This window comes from Ambystoma mexicanum, chromosome 10 (genome assembly GCF_040938575.1).
Source record: "Ambystoma mexicanum isolate Mex_15411 chromosome 10, UKY_AmexF1_1, whole genome shotgun sequence".
In the NCBI taxonomy this organism is placed as follows: Eukaryota; Metazoa; Chordata; class Amphibia; order Caudata; family Ambystomatidae; genus Ambystoma; species Ambystoma mexicanum.
Window position 1 is genome coordinate 190,288,223 of NC_090932.1, and position 24,819 is coordinate 190,313,041.

Genomic DNA, 24,819 nt, shown 5'->3' on the forward strand with positions numbered 1-24,819 from the left:
CTCAGAAACCAAGATGACCCCCCAAGTAGTTCATACTTCCAGCATCCTTGGTGGTCTAGTGGAAGGGTGCAGTCCGGGACTATAAAAACCCCAACCTGCCACGCCCAGTGCATAGCATTTTTTCCCTGCTGATTGCAAGTGGTGTAACACTTCCTGCGTCGGTAGTTTAAACGTACCTGATTCTGGACCTCCAGTAGTCTGCTTGTTCTTCTAGAACTTCGCCTGCTTTTATACTCACGCGGAGCTAGCTGGAATGAAACTCTTCTCCGATAGACTGCAGCGGCCCCATCGGCTCTCATACTTACTCGAACGCTTCCTCAGTCCACCACAGCATTCTCTCCGCACCTGTAAAGGAAAGGCAGAACAATACAGTAAGTTTTGAGAACTCTGAATCCTGTGCCCCCGGTGACTCCTTTGAAACTGCTTACCTTGGCATTCCGCGAATCCTCACAGCTGACAGCATCGCGCCATCTGGAAGGAAAACAACAAAGCAACCTAGAACTCTCTCAGCATTCATAAGGACTCTGCATTTCTTCAGAGCAGCGAAAGACATTGTAGTGCAAGAAAAGACTTAACTGCAGAACAGAGAAAGACATTGTTATGTAGAAAGCATTGCATGCGCCGCAGCAGGACTGGGCCACTACTCTCCAGTGATGGAACTGAACCTGATGCTATCCTGATCCGTTGAGAGCCCAACTGCAGTACGAAGGTGAGCCCTTTGCCCCCTCCAGCCAGTCAACCTAGGGGTAGTGGAAAGGAGGTGGGGGGAGAGTGGGAGAACAGACATTAGTGCACTTCACTTGTTTGCCCGTAGGCTCATCTGGAGCGCTCACCATCCTTATTGACAGTACTGAGGGACCTAGCCAAACCGCTCCCATCTGCATTGTGTGCTGGGCAGCAGCCTTGCAGCGAAACAGTGGGAAGGGAGTGGCTTGGACTTGCATATCATCCAAGAGGAACACACTTCCAGCGACCTGGACCAGGCACTCCTGCAGGGCACCTGAGGTAAGCGTTACAAAAGTCTTGTCACGCATTGTCACTGCTATACGTGGTTCCTCGTTTGGGTTGGTTGTAACAGATGGGATCGACCACATCAGGTTTGTCTGTGGACTGTCCTATTGCGGATATACTGACATTCCTGTCCAGGTATAAGGATTGCCCCTTGCTACAGTCACTCCTCCCAATTTTCATACGAGAGTCTGCATCATGGAGTCTGTGTGTCGTTGCTACAAGGTTCTGCTGCATCGGTGCTTGCTGTATTGGTTGAAGTGGCTGTGTATGTTCCTGTGCTTGCGGTGCATGTGTCATGGGTTGGTATGCTGAATTCGCATGCTCTGTGCCTGCAGCGGTTGTGGTGCATATGTCTGCGCATGCGTGTTATCTTGTGCACAACAGTCGGCTTGTTCTGTCTGATGTTGGTTGATGTGGCATTCCCCCATTCGAATGGATTGTATCCTCCAATGTATTCCACATCTTAGACATGTAAAGTCCACAGCTGTGCACTTCGGAAACTTTTTCAGCAGAGGGCGTCCTGCATCAATGACGTCGGGTCGATGTCCCTCGAAGGCCTCCATCAAGGGCGACATCACCGGATTTTATAAATAGGACTCGGGGCGCCTCATGTGTCATTATCCTTACAATGTCTTTTTCTTCGACCCCTCCGACTCAGCGATCTGGCTTCTAGACCTGCCGGGACTGCAAGTCGAAAATGTCGATCACCGACCTGTATCGCATTTGTTTGTGGTGCCTGGGCGAGTCGCACGACACTGACGACTGCTCAAAACGCCAGTTGCTGACTGCCAAGGCTTTGGGGGAGCAGAAGGGGAAGCTCCAGGTAGGTAGGGGCTCTAAGCCTGTTAAGTCCGTCCCGAAAATCCAAATCTAAGTCCAAGGGGGTTTCCACCGATGACTCGAGGGGCGACTCTGCATCGGAAGGAGTCCTGGGGATCTCAGTCCCGGAGTGGTTCCCGCCATTCGTCTTCCTCATCCCGGCACTTTAGGAAGCACCATCACTGGTCGCCTTCCCCGTCCTCCTCGGAGGATGGTGCTTCGAGGAAGGTAGCATGCCCGACGAAGTCCTCGACTCCGCAGGAATGGGCTGCGTTTAAAGAACGAATGTTAGCGATTTTTCAATCGTAGGGCGTGGGTCTGGTCGCTCCTTCTAATGAAGCCGGCCAGGATCGGTCTAGTTCCGTGGCTCGCACGCCTTCGGGCTCGGGTACACGTCGCAACTCGCATCGGGAGTCTTCGAGGTCCCGTACGGACAAGGTTCCGAAAAGTTGCAAGAGATGTGCATCTAGGTCTTGGTCCTCCTCCCCAGCGAGACCGCAGCAACCTACTGAGAGCTCGATGTCGGCGTCGACTTGGAGGTCGACGCTTTGCCATCGTATCAGCCCAAAGTGCCATCGGCACCCCTTTGCCGATGTCAAAGCCTGGGGCGTTCACGACAACTAGGTTGTCGACGCTTTCGACGTCGAAGCCTTCAGTGCTCTCGGCGCCTTTGGGTATTTTTGCCTGCAATCTACCTTTGGAGTACCCCGATGTGGTGGATCCTCCTAGGAAGGCTACGGCAAAGTCTGTGAGACCTGTTTTGGACTCCAGGCCCTCTTCTGTTGCCAGACCTGGGTTTCAACTCCCTCTGCCTGATATTTATGAAGAGGAGGGGAGGTCTGTGTTTGAGGACCTTGGGGAACTTGCTGAAGCTCCACTTTTTTCTGGAGACAGTCAGTTGGAGGAGTTGAGGCAGACCCTCCATGATGCCAGTGGGTTGGACGCTTCCCCGGAAGTGGAATTTGGTAGGCTTGAGCCTAGGGCTCATGCAGATTCTTCGTACAGGAGGCTCATGGCAAGGGTCTCAGAGTATCTGGGCTGGTCCAGTCCTCCTGAAGACTTTGTACAGGATGATCTAACAGACACCTTAGATCAAGGTCCGTCCTCTGACCCGGTTTTGCCATTTCATTTTACCTTACAGAAAAGGGTGGCAGCTGTGTGGCAGTCCCCGAAATTTCTTCTGGCTGTTAATAAATCTTTGACAAAGAAATACCACATTTCCGTTAGTGACTCCAGCTTTTTATCTACTCACCCCACTCCAGAGAGTTTGGTGTTTCAGGCGGCTACGTCCACCTCGAGGCAGGCGGCATACCCTACCATCCCTCCGGATAGGGACGACAAGCGCTTTGACGGTTGGGCCCGGAAGGTATTTTCTGCTGGGAGCCTGGAATTGAAATCGGCCAACTCCACTTGTATCTTGGCAAGGTTTTCACACACTCTATGGAACTGTCTTTCTTTAGCTGCTGAGCATATTCCCGAGGGGAAGAAAGGGATGGGTTCCTTGCTCTCGTGCAGGACGGCAAGGATGCCATGTGCAAATCCCTTCAATCGGGTCTGGATACGGCCGACAGTGTTAGCCGATCCATGGCTGCGAGTACCGTTATACGCAGATTTGCGTGGTATTGAAAGTCGGATTTTGCCCGGGATGTGCAGGCCATCTTCTCAACATGCACTTTGATGGTGCACATTTGTTTGGCATCAAGGTTGACGAGAGCCTTGAGAGGTTGCAGACCTCGAAAGCTGCAGCTAAATCTTTAAGCGCAGCTGTGTGTCAACCTCCGCCTTTTCGTCCTAGGGGACGGCAATGGACGGGAGATTCTTTTCGTTACTACTCCTCCTTTGGTAGAACGAGAGGGGCCGCCAGTCAAAGGGGTCTGCGAATAAGTACCTGTGGTGGTTAGGGAAATCGCGGTGCCAAAGCCGCTCAGGCAGCTGCCTCTTTGCCTTCAGGCACTGCCGCAGCTGCTTCCAAACAGTCATGAGGCCATGTCCCATGGTTTGCCGGTTGGGGGCATACTGTCTCACCATCTCGAAGAATGGCGTGCCATTACTTCAGATGTGTGGGTGCTGGATACCATTGCCCACGGCTACTGCCTTCCCTTCCTTCAGCGGCCTCACGACAATCCACTGGGGAAACTCTTTGAAGCTTCCGGATCCGCTCCTTGCACAGGAAATCCTAACCCTGCTGGAGCAAGGCGCTATAGAACTGGTGCCTGTAGCGGAGAAGAACACAGGGTGGTATTCCCCTTATTTTTTTATTCCGAAAAAAGACTGGGGAGTGAGACCCATCATGGACTTGCGTTGGTTGAGCAAACTTCTCAGGAAGGACAAGTTCAAGATGGTTACTCTTTCTCATGTCCTCCAGGCCCTTCAACTTCAGGATTGGTTGGTGTCTCTGGACCTGCAGGATGCTTACTTTCATGTGCCGATTCATCCCAAGCACTGAAAGTACCTGAGGTTTGCGGCTGGCGACTTGCACTTTCAGTTTCGGGTCCTGCCATTCGGATTGACATCGCCCCAAGGGTCTTCACCAAGCTAATGGTGGTGGTGGCAGCCTATCTCAGGAGAGGGGGATTCACGTCTACCCCTACCTGGACGACTGATCCGGGCGCGCTCTCCCGAGCAAGCATTGGATCGCCTCGGTCTCACCTGCCGTACCCTCCACCAGCTGGGCTTCTCCCTGAATTTCAAGAAGTCGCATCTGACACCCAACAGCTCCAGTACATCAGGGCTGTGTTAGACACGTCCTTGGGGAAGTGCTCACCCCCCAAGGTGAGGGCTCATCACATTTGTGCAGATGGTGGACAAGTTTCAACATGCCCAGAATCTCCCGGCTTTCAAATTCTTAAGGTTGCTCGGCCTCAAGGCATCCTGCATATTTCTGGTGCCAGAGGCCAGGCTGCGCATGAGATCCCTGCAATGGGTCCTCAAGATGCAGTGATCGCAGTTCTCCGGCAAGATGATGGATCCCGTTCAGATTGCACTCTCGGTCTCCCAGGATCTTCTGTGGTGGGCCAACGAAGGGAACCTGATGAGGGGGGAACCGTTTTGGCAACCGTGGCCAGAGGTGACTGTAGTGACAGACTCTTCCCTCACAGGATGGGCCGCTCATGCCAACGCCTTGACCGCCAGCGGTCGTTGGTCTCCATCAGAGACCAGCCTCCACATCAATCTGTTAGAGCTGAGGGCTATCAGGCTAGCCCTGAAGGCTTTTCAGCCCTCTGTACGGGGGAAGAGTGTCTTGATCATGACGGACAACACAGTAGCCATGCATTACCTCATGTCATCCGCCGCTGCCGAGACAGGCAGATACCTTTGTTGTGTCGCTTACAGTATGGGTTTAGAGGCTGGTAGTCCTTCCTCTATTTTTACGGCTCTAGCTGCTGTCCCAGTTCCCTCAGCGCGGAGCCCGCCGGGACTATTTAATCCTCCGCCTTCCGGTGGACACTGCGTTGCAACCCCTCTGGATATTGTTCCCAGCTTCCGGGTTTACGCTTGCTGCTGACTCTCCGTACGGATCGTCAGTGCTTTTTGCCTGCTACTGACTTCGTCCTCTGTACGAATGTTTCCTTCTCTTCACTACTTTGCCTCTTACCGATTTCACCTGGTCCTTTCACCCGGGTTGCGTCTCCCTCCTTTGAGACCCGGTGCCTGTTCTCTTTCTGCTCTTTCCTCTCCGTTCCCCTGGTTCCCTCTCCAGTTGGATTTCCGGTCCGTTTCCTATTTTCGTCTTTCTCTTCTCTTACCTGAGTCCTGTGCTCCCTATGTCCTTCCTGGTTGCACTCGACACCAGCCACGCCTTCTGGCTCCACATCTGCTACGGATCCTCGCTGTTTGGGTTCTGCGCCGCTTCCTGCTACAGTCTTCCTTCCCGTCTGCAACACCACTTCGGAGGTTTCTACTTGGAGTCGGACAGAGTGCATTGCGGTGCCTGACAAGGATTTTTTCTGCCGCTTGGCTTTTTCCCTTGTGTATCGGCTTGTTCCCGGAAAGGGAGCCACAGGCTTGCTGTTCCATCAGCGTTCACCGTGGCTTCCCTCGGTGACAGGCAATTACCATCTAAGAAGGAGAAAGACTACCTCGCCAGACGAAACCTGTCCTCCGAAAGCTTCGAATCAAGCAGCTCAAGTGAGGAGAGTGTGGAGGCAAGGGGTGAAGTGGGAGAAAAAAGGGTCACAGAAAGGACAGATTGCAACACCCAAGCATAACAAGATGTCAGCGGAGAAACAAGTTCAAGAGCTTTGGAAAGCTTTTCAAGCGATGTCCGTAGAGCTACAGGGAGTGAAAACAGAGAATGCTCTTCTCAAACAAATCGTATCGGCTAGAGAACATCCTACTGTGGAATAACCCCCCATGCCACTCTCCTCGGGAAAGTTTGATGGTTCTCCCAAAAGGGTAAAAGAGTTTCTGGAGGCTTGTACTGTCTATTTCACGTTTAGACCCTGCACTTTAGCTACCGATCAGGCTACGTTGGCATGGGCAACTCCATTGGTAACCAGTGCCAATGCTATACTGCATGACTTTACGGGATTCCAGAACCTGCTTAAACAGACCTTCGAGAGACCTGAGTTAACTTTTACCGCTTGTGAGGAACTGTTGGATGTCAGACAAGGTTCTTTGGACGTCTTATCCTACATTTCTTCCTTCAAGACCTTGGCGGCTGGGGCAGGTTGGCCAGAACCCGCCCAGTACGCCATCTTTGGGAGGGGCTTAAGAGAGGAGATTAAAGACGAACTAGCCAGATCTCCCCGTTCACCGACTTTTTCTGATCTACTCGCAGCCGCTCTCCACATAGAGTTTAGACTCCAGGAAAGAAGATCTGAATGTCGCAAGCATCGCACTTCAGGCTCCTTGTCGGACCCCCTTTCACATCCTTCCCCCTCTCTCTCTACTACTAAGTCTTCAGACGAACCTATGCAAATTGGAGCTACAAGAACACCCCTATCAGCAGCGGAAAGATGAAGACGGAGAGAAAAAGGACTATGTGCTTACTGTGGTTCGGATCAGCATCTCTTGAAAGACTGCATGGAGGTACCCAACACGAAATCGGGAAACGACTACCCTCGGCGCCAGTAGGGACAGGCATCCGAGGATCATCAAGTTCTATGTCTTGTCCCTACGTTTCTCTCTCAGTGTCAGCTCTGGATTCCAAAGAAGATTTGAGACTCATGGTTCTGTCCGTGGCCCTCAGATTGGAGGGTAAGCAGGTCGAGTCTTTAGCCCTGTTGGACTGCGGAGCTGCAGGGAACTTTGTTGATACCCTGTGGGCTGACAAAATAGGCCTACACAGGATCGCCCGTCAAGAAGGACAACAGGTCGAAGGTGTAGACGGATCCCCTTTGTCCTCCGGTCTAATAACTCATTCCATGGAGGATCTGTTCTTGACCATCAACCATCACACTGAAATGCTGAAGTTCGACATCATACGACCAGCCCATTTCCCCATAATTCTTGGGATTCCTTGGCTCCGGAGACACAATCCTTGTATTGATTGGACGAACAACCAGTTGAGCTTCTCTTCTACCTACTGTACCACCAATTGCCTTCCCTTAAAAGATCGGTGTGATTTACAGTCTGTAACTATTATTCCGGATACCCATCTTGGAGTGCATGCGCTACCCCGGTTCTGCTCACCTTTTGAAGAGGTGTTCCAAGAGAATCATCACGCCAGATTACCCCGACATCGACCAGAGGACTGCACCATCGACATTGAGCCTAACGCTCTAGTGCCATTTGGTAGAATGTTCTCCCTCACACTGTCAGAGAAACAGGTGCTAAGAGGTTATCTGGATACCAACTTGAAGAATGGCCTCATTCAGCCCTCAAAATCCCCCGCTGGGGCTTCTTTGTTCTTCATTAAGAAAGGAGGTACCGACGAGTTTAAGCCTTGTATAGATTGCAGGGGTCTGAATAAGGTCACCATCCGGGATCGCTACCCGATGCCTCTCATCACAGACATCATTGAAGCAGTCCAGGGGGATATGGTGTTCACTAAACTTGACGTAAGGAATGCATACCTTATGCTCCTCGTAGCCAAAGGTGATGATTTGAAGACTGCCTTTCGCACTCCATTTGGATTATACGAATACCAGGTAATGCCATTTGGCCTGGTGAACGCTTCCGCTGTATTTCAACGGTTTATGGACCGAATGTTTTCCGACATGCTCACCATTTCCGTAATTATCTACCTGGACGACATTCTCATCTTTTCCTCCAACATGGAAGAACACATTCCTCATGCCACTCAGGTTTTGGATCGTCTTCAAAGGAACCAACTATTGGTCAAGGCCAAGAAGTGCATTTTTGCAGTTCCTTCGGTACCATATCGAGGGTACATCTTATCAGCAGAGGGTATTGACATGGATTGCAACAAGGTTCAAGCTATTCTTGATTGGCCTGCCCCTACTTCAGTCCGAGAAGTACAAAGATTCCTTGGTTTATCCAATTTCTACAGACGATTCATACCAGACTTCTCTGAAGTGGTGTATCCCATTACCCGTCTTCTTAAAAAGAATGCTCTCCCTTTCCACTGGTCAACCAAAGCTGAAAGTAGCTTTTCCCTTCTCAAAGGACTCTTCTGTTCTGCCCCCATACTATGAAATCCAGACCAGACATTACCCTTCACCTTGGAGACAGATGCCTCTGCCATAGCCATAGGAACAGTTTTGTTACAGACAGTGAATGAAGTGGAACATCCTGTAGTTTATCTGTCCAAAACCCTCTCTCTCCCTCTCCAGTTGGATTTCCGGTCTGTTTCCTATTTCCATCTTTCTCTTCTCTTTCCTGAGTCCTGTGCTCCCTGTGTCCTTCCTGGTTGCACTCGACACCAGACACGCCTTCTGGCTCCACGTCTGCTACGGATCCTCGCTGTTTGGGTCCTGCGCCCCTTCCTGCTACAGTCTTCCTTCCCGTCTGCAACACCACATCGGAGGTTTCTACTTGGAGTCGGACAGAGTGCATTGCGGTGCCTGACAAGGGTTTTTTCTGCCGCTTGGCTTTTTCCCTTGTGTATCGGCTTGTTCCCGGAAAGGGAGCCACAGGCTTGCTGTTCCATCAGCGTTCACTGTGGCTTCCCTCCGTGACAGGCAATTACCATCTAAGAAGGAGAAAGACTACCTCGCCAGACGAAACCTGTCCTCCGAAAGCTTCGAATCGAGCAGCTCAGGTGAGGAGAGTGTGGAGGCAAGGGGTGAAGTGGGAGAAAAAGGGTCACAGAAAGGACACCTCAACAAAAAAGGGGGGTAGGGTCACTCTCGTTGTGCAGAGAGGCAATGCAGCTCTGGTTCTGGGCCATCCATCTACAAATTTCGATCTCGACAGTTCATCTGGCCGGCGACGAAAATGCGGCGGCGGACGCTCTGAGCAGGCAGAGCACAATCTCTCACGAGTGGGAGTTGGCTCAGTAAGTCCTTCAGGAGATCTTCGCCCTTTGGGGAACCCCGCAAGTGGATCTCTTCGCCACCAGTGTCAACCGGAGGTGCGGGTGATTCTGCTCAAGGGAATTTCTTCCAAGAGGAGCCTTAGGCGACGCGTTTATAGTGGATTGGTCATTCACACTGCTGTACGCGTTTCCTCCAGTCCCCGTCATTCCTCAAGTGTTACGGAGGTTCGGTTCTCACATGATCCTCATTGCTCCGGATTGGGCCAGGAGAGCGTGGTACCCGGACCTTCTAGAAATGTCCATCTGCCCTCCACGCCGTCTTCCCTAACGAGAGGATCTGCTCTTGCATGAGGCGGGGGGGAGTCAGGTTCTCCATCCAGAGGTCAAGACTCTCAACCTTCACGCTGAAAGGTTGAGGAATAAGGATTGGGGCCTCCCGGATGACGTGATGGAGGTGTTGCTTTCGGCCAGGTGGACTGCAACAAAATCCCTGTACCATTGCCGTAAATTCTGCGACTGGTGCAGAGGTCACAATGTTGATCCTTTTCAGTGCTCCATTCCTATGGTTTTGTCTTTCTTACTTTCTTTGGCCCACAAGGGCCTTCAGGTGGGTACCATTAAGGGTTACCTGGTGGTGCTGTCTATCTTTAAGCACTTGTCTGAAGAATGTTCTTACTTTAAGATACCTTTGATTTCTCAGTTTCTTAAAGGACTGACTAATGTATTCCCGTCGTCTCCTTTCCAGGTGCCTGTTTGGGATTTGATTTTGGTTTTGAAATTTCTCATGCATGCTCCGTTTGAACCTCTGCACTCTTGTCCTTTGAGATTACTGTCGTTCAAGACTGTGTTCTTGGTTGCGGTTACTTCCGTTCGCAGAGTGAGTGAAAGTAAATTGCAGGCACTTTCATCTAAGCCACCCTTTACTGTGTTACATAAGGACAGGGTTGTACTGCGGGTACGTCCCTCTTTTCTACCTAAGGTAGTCTATGAATATCATTTGAGTCAAAGGGTGGTTCTTCCATCTTTCTAGCCTCCTCCTCATCCTGTTAAGGAAGAGGAGCAACTCCATCGGTTGGATCCTAGTAGAGCTCTGAGCTTTTACATTTCTAGGATGTCCAGGGTCAGAGTGGACGATCAACTCTTTGTAGGATATGCTGGACGTCGATTGGGCCAGGCTGTTACCAAACAGACCTTGTCCAGGTGGATTATCCTCACCATTACAGAATGTTACCGATTGGCGGGTAAGGACACTCCTGAAGGGTTGTAAGCTCATTCCACTAGGGGCGTGGCTACTTCCACAGCCCTACAGCGGGGGGTTCCTATTAGGAATATTTGTGATGCAGCCACACGGGCTTCAATCCACACCTTTGTTAAACATTACTCCCTGGATACAATCCATGGTCAGGATATTGCCTTTGGGAAGGCGGTTCTTTATTCCGCAATCTAATTGGGTACTCTAAATTCTTTTCCCTCCTCCATTTACTGATACTGCTTTGGGAGTCTGTCAAAGATGTGGAATACGTTGGAGGACACAATCCATTCGACGAACAAGTTACTTACCAACTGGTAACGTTCTTTCGACTGGATGTTCCTCAAATGTATTCCACATCGCCCTCCTAGCCTGCCCCTCTGGAGAATTTCCTATGTGATTGCAGCTTCCGTTTCCGCAAGGCTAAGTGCAGTCAAGCAGGCATGAGACTGGTGCCACACGTTCTGAGGGAAAAAATTTAAACTGAGGCTACGGGCGCCGTGCGTCCTATTTATAACATCCGATAATGTCGCCCTTGACGGAGGCCTTAGAGGGACATCGATCCGACGTCATTGACACAGGACGCCCTCTGCTGAAAAAGTTTCCGAAGTGTACAGCTGTGAACAATACATGTCAAAGATGTGGAATACGTTGGAAGAACATCCAGTCAAAAGAATGTTACCAGTTGGTAATTAACTTGTTCTTCTGTTGCATTCTGCCCCTGCCTCTACATCTGTGGCCTATCCTTCCACATAGCCAGCATTGTACTGGCCCCCCCAATGGTCTTGACTGTCCCCCATTCAATCCATCCTCACCCTGTTCCATCGGATATCCCAAATGTCTTCCCGGGGCACTCCTCCCTGTCCCCTTGGCCAGTGGTTTACATCGCCCCTGCCTACGAAGCCTCCTCCCACTGTCTGCGGTAAATTTTGCATATTCTGGTTAACTACTCTCTCTCCGCTCGTCAACATCACCTCTTCCATTGTGTACTTCGATAGTTTTTTCTGCACTAACTTCTCGTCTTCCTGCTTTCTCTCCTTACGCTTCTTTCTTGCAATAGCTTGCATTAACTAACAATAGTGTGCTATTGTTATTTGGATTTCTGACCATGGTTTAGCCACCATCCCCACTAATTTCTTCAGTTGTTTCTGTACTTGTTCTGGCAACCCTTGACATAATATATGGTAAAATAGCCCCACTGTTTTATCCCACGGTTCTCTTGTCTCAAGACACCAATGCTCTTGAATCTCCTGAATGTATTGGAGTGGATCTTCGTCTTGACACTTTTTGCATGCCATAATCACGCTCATGTCAGATTTGTCCGGGTACTGTACCCTTGGAGCTTGCCACATGGCTGCTTGGCAGTTATTGAACGGTGCGCAATCATGCGCCATGTTCTGTGCTGTCACTCCGGGGTATCCTGCTCTTTTACAAACATCATCAGCTATCTCACTCCCCAAGAATGACTGAGAGTAGGCTTTTCATGTCGCCCACTGGCAATGTTGTCCCTGCTGTCAGTCTTTCTATCTTGTAAATCCATGTTCCAGCCTCTGCAGTCAACAAGGGTAGCTTACACCTCAAATTGTCCTTATCCATCTGTTGCCATGGTATATACTGTGGCCATCCATCCCACCTTCTCTAATAACGGGAACTGTGTCAGCCTCATTCCCTCGTCACGTCTACTCATGTCTCTGGTGGCTGTGAAGACCTTTGTCATCTTCCCCGTTTCCATCGTGGCAGGACCCTGAGCCTCTGCTCATATGGAATAATTTTGTCTGCACTATGTGAGCTGTGCCTGGGTCTCTTCTTGTGTCTCCAACGTCTCTCCTATGTCTGCACTCATCTGCACTTGTCTGCACTATGTGCCTGTCCCTGTCTTTCTTCCCGTGTTACTCCCGTCTTCCCTGTCCCCCCATAATGGTCATTATTCACAGAATGTTTTCCAATGGGGTTTTGCCATTATAAAACGCTTCCATGAATTAGGCCCAAAGTGTCTCTGTCCGGGCTTACTTCCCTGGAGTGGCATCAAGGCCTCTCTCTCTCGTCGTCCTCTTTTTCTTGTCGATCTTCATCTGACCCCATAGTCCCAATACTATCATCACTGTCTCCTTCTCTTTCATCCTCAAATCTGAGCCTCCATAACATTGGTTTCTTCCACTGTTTCCCCTTTGTTTTATCCCCCTCAACATGTAGTATTCTTACTTGCCTTTGGGGCAACCAAACTGTCCCTTCTGCTCCTACAAAGTTCCCCTATTCTTCTTCGTATCCCCTCTCCCTCATCGTCATTTAGATGTGTCAAGTCCGTTTTAATGTCAGCTGTTTTCTTAGAGTGTCTCTCTTTACTTTCGTCTCTTTCCTGCTCGTGTCTCCTTTCCTCCTCTTCATCTCTGCATTGGTGCTCTTTAACGAGTCGTTTGGCTTTCAACCTTCTCGTTTCCTTCTTTATTTACAATTAACTTTCTTTCTCTTCTTCGGCCTTCCTTGTCGCTGCCTCCTCTAGCTCTCTTTGCCTTTTCTTCTCTCTCCCCTCTCTTTCCCTTTCTTGTGCTCGCTCTCCTTCTCTTCTTAACCTTTTGTATTCCTCCTTCTCTTCTCTTCCCTTTCTCTTTTCTGCACTTCCTCCATTATCTCTGCCCATTCTTTAGCTTCTGCCTCCACATCTTTCCGACTTGGAGCTTCCTCTCCCATACGTTCTAGCTTGCTAGTGGTCTTTAAGCAATATCCCGTCCAATTTAAGCAATATCTGTCTGCCTACCCATTAATTTGTCGGGACTTGCGCCTCATGATCCCCACTATATCCTGTCCGTCCCTCATCGTCTTTTGTCAGTTTCAGTTGTAGTTCGCTGCGCTCTGTATGCTCTCCATTGATAACCTCACATTTTTTATTGACCTGCTTTGCGCTGCTAAGTGTATCCGCTGGAGGTACAAAAATAGGATTGGTGTATCCTGCTGGTGCTTTCAATACCCTTAAGGGATAAAATCCCTGACTTTCTGCTGTTGGGTCTATGTCGGCAGTTTGAGGAGGATGGGGGGAGCCGAAGGCACTTTGACTCCTGCATCACGTTGACTCAACCTCCATTGCTTTTGGGTCAGGTCCCCTTCCTCATCCTGAAACATTTTCCATAACTCTGATATAGCCTATCAGTTGCTCAATTTCTTCCCCTTATAGGCTGCATGTAAGTATGTGGTCATATGTTGCTGCACACATTTGGAAAAGCTTCCGTCATTGGCCCATGGCTTTGCCAATTTGCTCTTTATTGCAAGTCCATTCCGCGCTGTACTTTTTTTTTTGTTGTGTTTTTATTTCTTGTTACGCACCACATGCCCGTGGGCCTTAGGGCTCACATAAAACAAAAGAAAACAGGACAAATACAGATAGGATCAAAAGACCAGGGACGCCAACAGAGCGCTGGTTATTCATTGAATAGATATGTTTTGGACACCCTCTTAAAGACAGAGGGACTCATTACAAGTATGCCGGTCCGGAAATAGCAGTACCGATATATCCGTTCCGGCACCTTTTTCCTGGCATAGTCTGAGTCGCGATGTCTGTAACACAGGCACCGAAAGTGACCCACCGCATCCGGCAACACCGTTGCTGGTATCTGCGGAGACAGGCAGTACCTGTGCCTGAGATACCGGCATGGCGTAAGTGCACATCCCGAGCTGCACAGACACGCAATCACTGGCATGGACATGCCAGTAACAACCAACGTGAAAACGATGCCGGAAACACTGGCATCGCGGACCAGGAGTTAAGTGGACTGTGGTGTGTAGGAACATGGCACAGGTGCTCAAAAGTAGCACAGTTGGCCCCAATGGGTTGTGCCATTGCACAAACGGTCCACTGCCACATCCCACACCCAAAACCACAATGATAGCAGTAGCTGTAGCAGTACAGGACCTGGAGGCCATGCCTGCAGAACTATCTATTGAAGAGGCAGTGAGGCGGAGTATGCAGCGCAGGCGCATGAGGAGGAGGAGGGCCATCATGGCCTAGCAAATTGCACAATCTGCAGAAGGTTGCACCCCGCAGGCAGCCATCAATCCTACGCCTAAGGGCCACCCCATTCAACCTCACCCCCGGTCAGATTCACACCCTGTACCGGCTAGACAGGGACACCATCACCATTATAGTGGACCTGATACATGATGATCTGGTGAGCCTCATTAATATCCGTACAGGCATCCTCTCCTTGCTGAAGGTAGTGTCTGCACTAGACTTTCTTGTCACAGGCACACATCAGCACACAGTTGGGTAGCTTCATGGGATCTCCCAACCGTGTTTCTCCTGTGTGCTCTTCCAGGTGCTTGATGCACTCCTGTGTCACGTACGGGACCACATCAGCTTACCCCGGACTGCTGACGAGGTGAATGCCACAAAAATAGCATTCCATGCCCTTACAGGAATGCCTAATGTTATTGGTGCGGTGGGCTGCACACATGTGGAACTGGTGGCTAGGCATGCTGTGGAGGTAGTGTACTGCAACAGGAGGCTGTATCATTCACTCAACATACAGATGGTGTGTGATGCCCACCACCTCATCACCCATTGCTGTGCAAGATTTCCTGGCTCAACACATGACTCCCTGGTGCTCTGGAACTCCACGTTGCCTTGGTACATGGCACGACACGCTGGACATCGTACATGGCTGCTTGGTGAGTCCAACTACAAGGCCATGTGCTTTGTTGAATTGGGGGGGTGGCAGTAACCAGCATAGCATACCTGGCAGCTGGGTGAGTCTAACTACAAGGCCATGTGCTGTGTTGAATCATGTCCCAGTATGACACCCATGACCAGTGGATGTGCACACTGCATGCATTAAACCATCATTACTCCTACTGCAATTTTCTGAATCAATTAGCAGACTTCTGTGAAGGTGCGCAGAGGCCGCACAGGGCATAAAATGGCGAAGGAAGACGAAGAATAATAGCAAGTTGAAATCATACTCACAATTATCAGACCAGTAAACCGCATACATTGAAGTGCACAGGACCCTACTCAGCGATGTGAGTGCATGAAATGTGCAAGTGTGTAGGTGTAAGTCAAGGCGCAATACAGTAGTACCATGCCAGAGTGAAAGGCCTTGACAGCCGCCACCATGTATGATGAATATACAGTGCATACATAACTACATCTATTCTGTACCGCAACATCCTAGAAACTACATGTTTACAGAATGCACCACACCATTGTGACTACAACAACAAGCAAAAATGCAGTCAAGCAATCACATAACTCATAATGCACAGCCACAGGATGCATAGGCTACAGCCCGCAAAACATCTTGCTGCACACACATGTGACTGGTACAGTTAGCTTATTAGTACCGGATACCCTCTCCAATATATAATGATTGGAGTGGTTACCCCCAACCAACCCCTCCCATCTCTAAATACCCTCCCCCACCCTTTTGTAGCTACTACACCTCACCAACCTCACATGTTGCATCCATATGTGTGAGTCACGACACATAGGCAAGTCTATATAGAGAATTTGTCATGAAGACTGGATACCTTTCGTACCACTAAATCACACCTGCACATCATGGTGCATAATGCTAAAGACACCGTGCTCCGTGGATATATAGTACATTTTCATGTGTGACCCATAACTGACATACATCAATTCCATGTGCATCACTTGCACGAGAAGTGATGCAGCTCATATAGTGTATGAATGGTCCATGTCAATGCAACTGCACAACACACACTCCACATGCATACTGACCAAGTGCCCTATCTGGTACACGCACAATAAAAAATGAGAGCTAAACTCACTTTTGCGTGTGCATATTATTTGTCTCAAATGTACACTATACAGCCTGTGCCAACATGATATAACCTGGAAAATGGCATGTACACTTTCTGTTGCTCCCGTGCTGGGTATTCCCTGAAGCCATGGTTATTGACCCCCGTCAGGCAACCACACAACATCGACGAACAGGCGTACAACCGTGCCCATGTCCGTACTCGCTGCACCATTGAGCAGACTTTCGGCCTGTTGAAGGCCAGGTTCCTCAGCCTCAGCAGATCTGGTGGCACAAGCTGATGTACAGCCCTGAAAAGGTTGGAAAGATTGTGCTTGCATGTGCCATGTTGCCCCCTGCCCCCCGACGTGGACATGCTGCCACCAGAGGCTGATGAGGACACTGATGATGAGGAGGCTATTGGTCAACATCGCGATGGCAGGGATGGACGTGTCACACGTTGGGAATTTATTGATCACTACTTTTGAGCACCTGTTACACACAAAAAGGCCTTAACACTCTCTACCATCCCACCCGGCAATCCCTCTGAACACCCCCTCCCCAAATATCACTCCCCATACCCCCTCCCCACTTATCCCTCCCCACACCCCCTCCCCACTTATCCCTCCCCAGTCCCCCTCCCCAACTATCCCTCCCCACAACCCCTTCTCAACTATCTCTCCCCACACACCCCCACCCCAATCTGTGTCCTATTTACGTCACCTTTTAGGCTGAGGGGTGTGCCCTTCTACAGGGCGAGTCAGCCGCTCTGATCTACGCCTTGCGCTGTTTGGTAGGGAACTTGCGGGGGTGGTACTTGTGGATGGTGCCAGTGGCAAGGGCATGTGCATGCACCAACACCGATATGGACTCCACCAGGGATGACATTACCCCGTTCCCCTCCCTCACGCGCCATGCCAGATAGTAGATGGCTGCTGTGGCTTGGCCCTGCACTCGTGCAGACCTCCTGGAGGTGGCCTGAAGTGTCTCACGCATGACCTGCACCTTGTGCAGGTGTTGTTGCACCATTCTGGCCATCGATTCCTGTTGTGCCTCCATCCTAGACAGGCGCCCCTCTATATCCCTAACATTGCGTAGGAGTGGTGGTTGTGTTGGTTGGGGGCTCGTTGGGCCTACAGGACTGAATCCCTCAGCCTCCGCATATCTCTGGTCGGTAGATAGATTCTCGATTCCACCATCGTTCCCAATGTTGTCGGGTAGACCCCCTTGCATAAGGGGTGCAGGTTCCTCCTGCTGGTCTGGTGGATGTGCCACAGGTTCCTCCTGCTTGGCTAGTTGATGTGCCACAGGTTCCTCCTTCTGTGCTGGTGTTTGTGCCACAGGTTCCTCCTGCTGTGCTGGTGGATGTGCCACAGGTGCCTCCTGTTCGGGTGGTGGCTGGGTGGCAGCTGCCACCTGGTCGGGTGGTGTCTGGGCAGCAGGAGTAGCTGCCTGCTCCCATCTGCTGGTGGATGCATTTGAATCCTGGGTGGAGATGGTGGTTGTCCGGCAGCAGCATGGCCTGGTGTTCCTGGATGTGGTCGGCTTTTCGGCCTCATTGCCAGATGATGTGCCTGTGTGGGTCAGAAAGGCAGGGCATCAGTGATGGGTGTGGATTCATCAGACAGACATAAGTGCTAGTACTTTCCGATGTACGTGGGTTGTCATGGGCATGATGGTGGCCATGGCATGGTGCACACATGCATGTGTCGGGGATGCTGTGTGATGTGCGTACATGGTGTATGCAGTGACTGTTGCCTGGGGTACTGGTGTTTCCCAGTTTGGGTGTTATGGGTGTGCCACACAAGTTGTATGACATGTTGTTGTGTCTGATTGTGACACGGATGTGTTACACATGTGACTGCTGCCTATGGCAGTTGCTGCGTTGAGGATAATTTAGCAGGATGGGACATGGTGGATGGGAAAAGTGGCCACATGTATCCTAGATGTGTGCATCTTATCATTTGCTGGTGTTGGAGGTGCTTGATACTGACGTGACTTTGGGCATGTGGTAGCACGGCGGTGACAACAGCAGTTGTGCAGTGTCAAGCGGATGTGTGTCTGAGTGCCTGCAGGTACATCTTGTGGGGGCGATACAGGGGAACTGTGTGATGTATGAGTGGTGTATGGATGTGGGTTGCAGGCAAGTTCGATGTGGATGCGTGCAACCTGGTTGACGGTGGGTGGACTGCCAGCAAGGCTGTACTGGCCTTGGGTACGACATGCTTGACATGTTGGCCTACTCATTTGCATTGCGGCTACAAGGTATGTGATCTGATATTGGGCTTACGGAGACTCACCAGCCTCATCAGATGTGACACCCCTCCAGCCTCCGCATCTCTGACTCCCTCGATAGCCTCCAGGTGCATGATGCTGCTGCATGTTTCTCCCCAGGCCTGGAGTTTGATTGGTGATGCAGGTCCGCCTCCCGTGGCCGTGCCCTGGGCGCGCTGTGCGGCAAGGAGCTTCCGCACCCAAAGACGTAGATCGTCCCACCGCTAGTGGCAGTCCCTGACTGTTCTGAGGGTTGTCCTGACCGTCAACACCTTCTGGGCTATCTCCTCCCAGATGGCCTTTTCCCGCAATTGGGTTTGCCGGCGTAGATCACTGCAGAAGACTTCTTCTGAGTTCTCCACTAGTATATCGGCCAACATGTTAAGTTCAGCCATGTTGAAACGCGGCTTGTTTCTCTGTGCAGCTGGTTGCCTTGAGGACATGTCTGGGGCACTTTGTCAGTGCTTAGGATATGGCTCTGACTCCTGTGCACTAAGGATTGCAATTGATTGTGTTTTGTTAATGGCCATCGGTACATTTCCTGTTCTGACGATCATGTTATTTCCGGTCATGGTAATACCAGTACCAGTAACAACTGTGCCGGAGGTCAGGGAGTGCGGAGCCGGAATCGGAGTCAGCGGCAGCGAGGCTGCCAGTATGGGGGCTTTTGGGGCCGTTTGGTGGTGTTACCGGCATGCAAGTGCTACGGTTTCCAGCATGCCGGAATGCATGTGCACCGTGACACGGAATCAACTGTTGATTCCGGCAGCAGTGCCACACGGACAAGGTAGCTCCGGCATGGCGGTAATTCAGATTTTCTACCGACAAACTTGTAATGAGGCCCAGAGAGTGAGTTTGCCGCTCGTATTGCCAATGGAAGCACATTCCATTCCTTGGGAGTTTGTACTTGGAAGCTGTTACCACCAGACCTTTCCCAATTTAAAACGAGATTGTTTGAGTTTATGGCCGTGATTGGATGGCAAAGAATGGGAAGGGAGATCTATGATCAGTTGCTTTGTCAAGTACAAAGGTGCAATCAATGTCCAGCACTTGTAGGTTAATGATAGGATCTTGTGTAGGATCCTATGTTTAAGGGGTAGCCAATGCAAGGCCCTTCTAGGCTCTGTTACATGGTCCTGTCTATGCACCCCAAAGACTGCGGGCACTGCCCCATTGTGGGCTGCCTGTAGGGATTGTACATTGGCCTGTGTTGTTCCTGATAACAGGCTTTTGCAATAATCTAGTCTTGAGTTCACCAGGGAAGAGGCAAGAATGTATCTGTTTTCAAGGGATAGGTAGGGTCTAATTTGATTCAATAGCCTGACCACATAATCACAAGAAGAGTGCATATGGGATACATGGGCCTTCATGTTCAGTTCTACATCCAGGTTAACACGCAATGGGCTTCATTACTAGTCCGGCGGTAACCGTGCCTGAAATTCCACCAGGTTACCGCTGGACTCGTATTACTATTCCGCCTCCGTGATTCCCGGAATTATCGGGGCAATTCTACGGTGGAATTCGGTAAATAGGACTCAATGGGTCCCATAGGACTCAATGGGAATGGGGAAGTGGAAACACCGGCACCATATCGTGATGGTGCCGGTGTTTCCACGTCCGCCTGCAGGCGGGTGGTGTTAAACCCGCCAGGTCAGACCTGGCGGGAATGACACCTCCCGCCTGCAGAACTCGAGATCACCCGGTCCGGAAACAACAGTGGCGGCGGATTTACCGCCACCGTTATTTCCAGACCAGGTGACTCGTAATGAGGCCCAATGTTTTGATTCAGTCTGACACCACAATTTGGTTGTTGGCAATGTTAAAGCTTCTATGGGAGGCATCACGTTTTGCAAGACGCTGGCCAGTGGTCACAACCAAGAGCTCTGTCTTGTCGTCGTTCAGAGCCAAACAATTGGACAGCATCCATGACTGTATTGCAACATACACGCTGTTAAGCATCTCAGAATCCTGGGCATAGTTGCTAGATAACTCGAGGACCACCTGGGTATCATCCGCGTAGTTGGTTTATCGGATGCCCAAGTGGTCCATTAGATTTAGCAAAGGTCTTTTGTAGATATTAAAGAGCGATGGTGAGATGCAGGAGCCCTGCATTGATGAAACTGGGAGAAGATTGAACATCCTCCACTGCTACTCTCGAGACCTTAGGCCGAGAGATACAACCGCATCAACAGTGCTGAGTGACCTTTCTCCATTATGCTGGACAGAGTGGTCTAAAGGTCCAAGAAAGCCTTCTCTGTCCCATGCCATGCTCTAGAAAACGGACTGATGGATACCTAAGATGTTATTTATTTCCAGAAAAGCCTGGAACTGCAGTTAGGCCACGTTATCCAAGATTTATTTGCAGAAATGGGACATTGGTAATGGGGCGATAGTTATTGGCTACAGTAGGATCCAATGAGCTCTTTTTCAGAAGGGGTGTTATCCCTACCTCCTCGTGAGAAGGGGGGGGCCACACCATCACTAAATGATAAATTAATCATTGTAGTGATCATGGGGCTCAGAAATTCAATGGATTGCTTAATGATATCTGCAGGGCAGACATCACCCTTGCAGGATGTGGGTTTCAGGTTGTTGACTATCTCAATGATCTCAGTCTCAGAGCATGGCTTAAACTTGAGTTCAGCTATTGGTGTACTGCTAATAGAGGCAGTGAGTGTCGATGTTTCTTGTGAGCTAGTATTTGAGCCAGATTGTTGTTTTGCATGAATGGCTTTTTGGTGACCAGGAATATTGTTAGAGAACTCATCTGACACCAAGCAGCATCATGCTTGATGCTATTGGTGTCAATATTTTTGCCCTCCACTTCCTTTAATACTTTAAACAGCTCGCCTGTTCTTGATTTGGCATTGCAAATGTTATTATTAAACTTTTTAGATTTTTCTTCCACAATAACCAGTTTGTATTTGTTTACTGCATTTCTATAGTTCCTAAGAGTTTCAGGTGAGCGTTTCTTCCGCCACACTCTCTCTAGTGTATTTCAATAGTCTAGAGCTAAGGACTTTGTCGTTGAAACAAGAGTTTTTTACAGTCTCAGGTCTGATGACCTTGATTTCTTCTGCGGCTAGCACCTCAATAAAAGAGGAGATAGAGGAGGACAGATGGGGAACTAAGGATGTCACATTGTAAAGTGATTCAGGTAGAGGCAGTTTCATTTGGAGGAGTGTGATTAACTTAGTGGGAGTAACATTCCTAAAGTTACGTCGGTTTTTTACAATTCTCGGCTGTTTGTCGGGCGCGTAGGAGCATCTGGAAGACAGACAGTGAGGTTGACTATGTAATGATCTGACCACAGACATGGTGGGCAGGCTGGATCGGTCACTTGTATAATTTGTCTTGATCTCGTGGGAGGGACTTGCATAAATGTTGAAGGGGTGTATTCCTCATTTTGGCACGTTACTTTGTAATCGTCAATACTTACTTGATCTCCAATCGGGATTCCGACACATTCAATTTACCTTTGGCAATTCACAGTTTACATAATTAACATCACTTTTCGATCAAATTCGCAAAACCATGGCAATCCAAGGAACCTTTTCAACAACCAGTCTGGCTCACCACAATCAAGAAGAGCGTGCTCCGTGCACCGCCCATATTGCGTTTTCCGCCCTTAAGGCCCAAACTGCAACTTCATTCATGTGCTCCTCAAGCTCCGCCCAAATGGCACCACACTTCATCAATTTAAACAGTCCAACAGAATGGGATCCACCATCTTCCAGGCACCTCAAGTCCTATTCATCAACCTCACATGTGACATCACCAACTGTCAAAAGAAAAACCCCTAATACTTTGATATATGTCTCCGCTTTTGACAACATAATCACAATAACAAACATAACATAAAGCACAGCCATATTCCTGGCTCACAGGGTATCCCAAAAAAGCATGTGGTCCTTCTTCTATACTGCTGCATATAGGAATACATCTCAGTGAGATAAATTATGAAACCACCATCCGTGATATAAGCTAGCGTCTCTTGCTAATACCTATACACAGGTACCATACATAATCATCCATGAACCAAGATAAACAGCCTAACTCATAGGTATCCTTTGTGTTTTTAGTATTTTTTATCCATAAACCAAGCTAACGCCTCGAGTACAGGTAACCTTTTTATAGTGTTATTTTGTATTTTTCATTTGTACACTAAGCTGACCAGCTAAGCTGACCACCTAAAGAACGGGTGATCGTCACATAAAACACAAAAATACAGAAACACAACACTAAGCGTGAACTTTCCCTTCCCCTATATTTGCCGTATAGTTGAGTCTATACTTACACTCCGTGATCCGCTGAAGCCCCTCAGACACCGACTCTCCCACAATCTGCCACTCTGCCGTCCGGTCTGCTTGGCGTCACACGGGGAGCAGGCAGGAATCCCTCCAAGGTGGCTCCTGATGACCTCTTCAATTATTGTCATGCGTGGTCTTGGGGTCTAAGCCCTTCAGGCATGCTGCGGGACGAGGTTGGTTTAGTGCTGAAAGGTCTTATCAGCCATCCTCTGCTACCACTTGCAAAGGAGCGGCAGGGGCACTCTTAGCAGCAACCCCGATTACCAGAAAGAGGGTACTTGAGCCCCAACAAAATCCCTGCTGCAAGAATGGAAGACTCAACCATAGAGCACATTTTACTGTCTTTATTTTCAAACAAAGTGACAGGGATCACACTAGAACGGCATAGCAGTCCACAGGTTCTCGTTCTCTAAACATGTGTCACACAGTTTTAAGCATAAGTGACATCACAAACACAAGGCATATCCCTCAGAAACTATCAGGGATGGGGATTGGTCAGTTTAGGATAACTATATATGTAACATATAGGGGTTAGTTTGGTTATTGAATCACCATATTTGATGGCTCCTCCTGGAACCACCTCTAAATGTAACAAATACAAAGTTGCAGGTTAACAGGGAAATTATTGCCCACTGCAACATAGTTTGCTTTAATGTGAAAGGTACCTAAGGATTGGATAGGACACGTCTACCCAGCCTTGGGATCATGGACAACTACCAGGCTGAGTGGAATTACTCAAGGCAATGGGAATGATCATGAAGGTGCTGTATGTTCCCATCATCTTGCCATCTCTGATCGCCTAAGCCCTGAGAGCATACACATTTGTTTAAACTACCAATTATAATTATAATCCCCACCCTGAACATCCAGCTTTTAACTTGTGTAGCAATATTATCTTTCCACCTCTGTTTCGATGTGAGCAGCTTTCCTCCATCTGCTTCGAATTAATAGTGTGAGAAACCTGAGGATGTTCTCCCAGTAAAACCTTTAGAATCCCTTATTCAGATGGCCACGACATGGCCATCGCTGTTGGATCCAGTTCCTGGGGGTGGACCAGTGAGGATCGATCAACTGGATAGGGGAACCCAGGGTTATGCTCGGGGGAATACACTAGGGAAGACCCGGTATTGTGCCAGAGAAGGAGAGAAAGGCGAGACATCTGAGGCTTCCATGGGCTGAATTGCATATGCCTCCTTTTTCCTGCTAGATCTCTCCATCCCAGATCCAACAAACCCTCTGTACATAATCAATCCTCTAAGGTCCCAAACCTGGTTACATCCAAAAAGCATAACTCCCACAATCTTTGTTTCACCGGTCTCCATTCGAATACTTCCTATCCTTCTTCTTTCCGTTCCTCTGAGTATAATTTTCTGCATTCTCTACCTGATCAGACAAAACACTACGATTCCCACAATCATGTCACGACCCCAGCTATTCCCGCTTATCCTGCAAACCCTACCAATCCCATCTCCCTGGTTGTCATTTGCAAAATCCCAACCTGCTATGGCAGAACACTATTGTTCCCACAATCCCCTATGTTCTATTCTTCATCCCGGTCATTCTCGTCCATTTAACAAACCCTCCAAAACCTACCCTTCCAAGAACACCCCAAATAAAAAGGATATGATCCCATACAACACCTCTTTCCCTTCCGACTTGGTAGGATGCTCTGACATTCAAACTTTCCCCTTTTCTGACACAAACACTTGCACACCACAAACAACGGACTAATGTTAAGTTTGTGTACCTGACAAGTCCCAACCCGATAGTCAGGCAAAGTGAGGCGATTAACTTGACCCACATACACCTGATGGCCCTTCCTTTTCCCCACAGGGATAAAAGGTGGAGCAAGCGAGCGCAGTATGAGCTAGGCAAGTAGAGCAGACAGCATGACGAGACGGTTACCACGCAACAGTTCAAAAGAAGGAGAAAGGCAGCAGGAATCGAGAGGGTGGCGAGGAGATAAGTGACCTTGCCCTGTTCGTCCCAGACCCGCAGAGCCTTCGTGGAAGAGAGCCTAACACT

At 49.5% G+C, this 24,819-nt stretch overlaps 1 protein-coding gene across 1 annotated transcript in view; it reads left to right on the forward strand.

Annotated features, from left to right (window-relative positions):
* EGR3 (early growth response 3) overlaps nt 1–24,819 on the forward strand; it is a 193,659-nt gene that overhangs the window by 142,765 nt on the left and 26,075 nt on the right. The window lies entirely within an intron of this gene.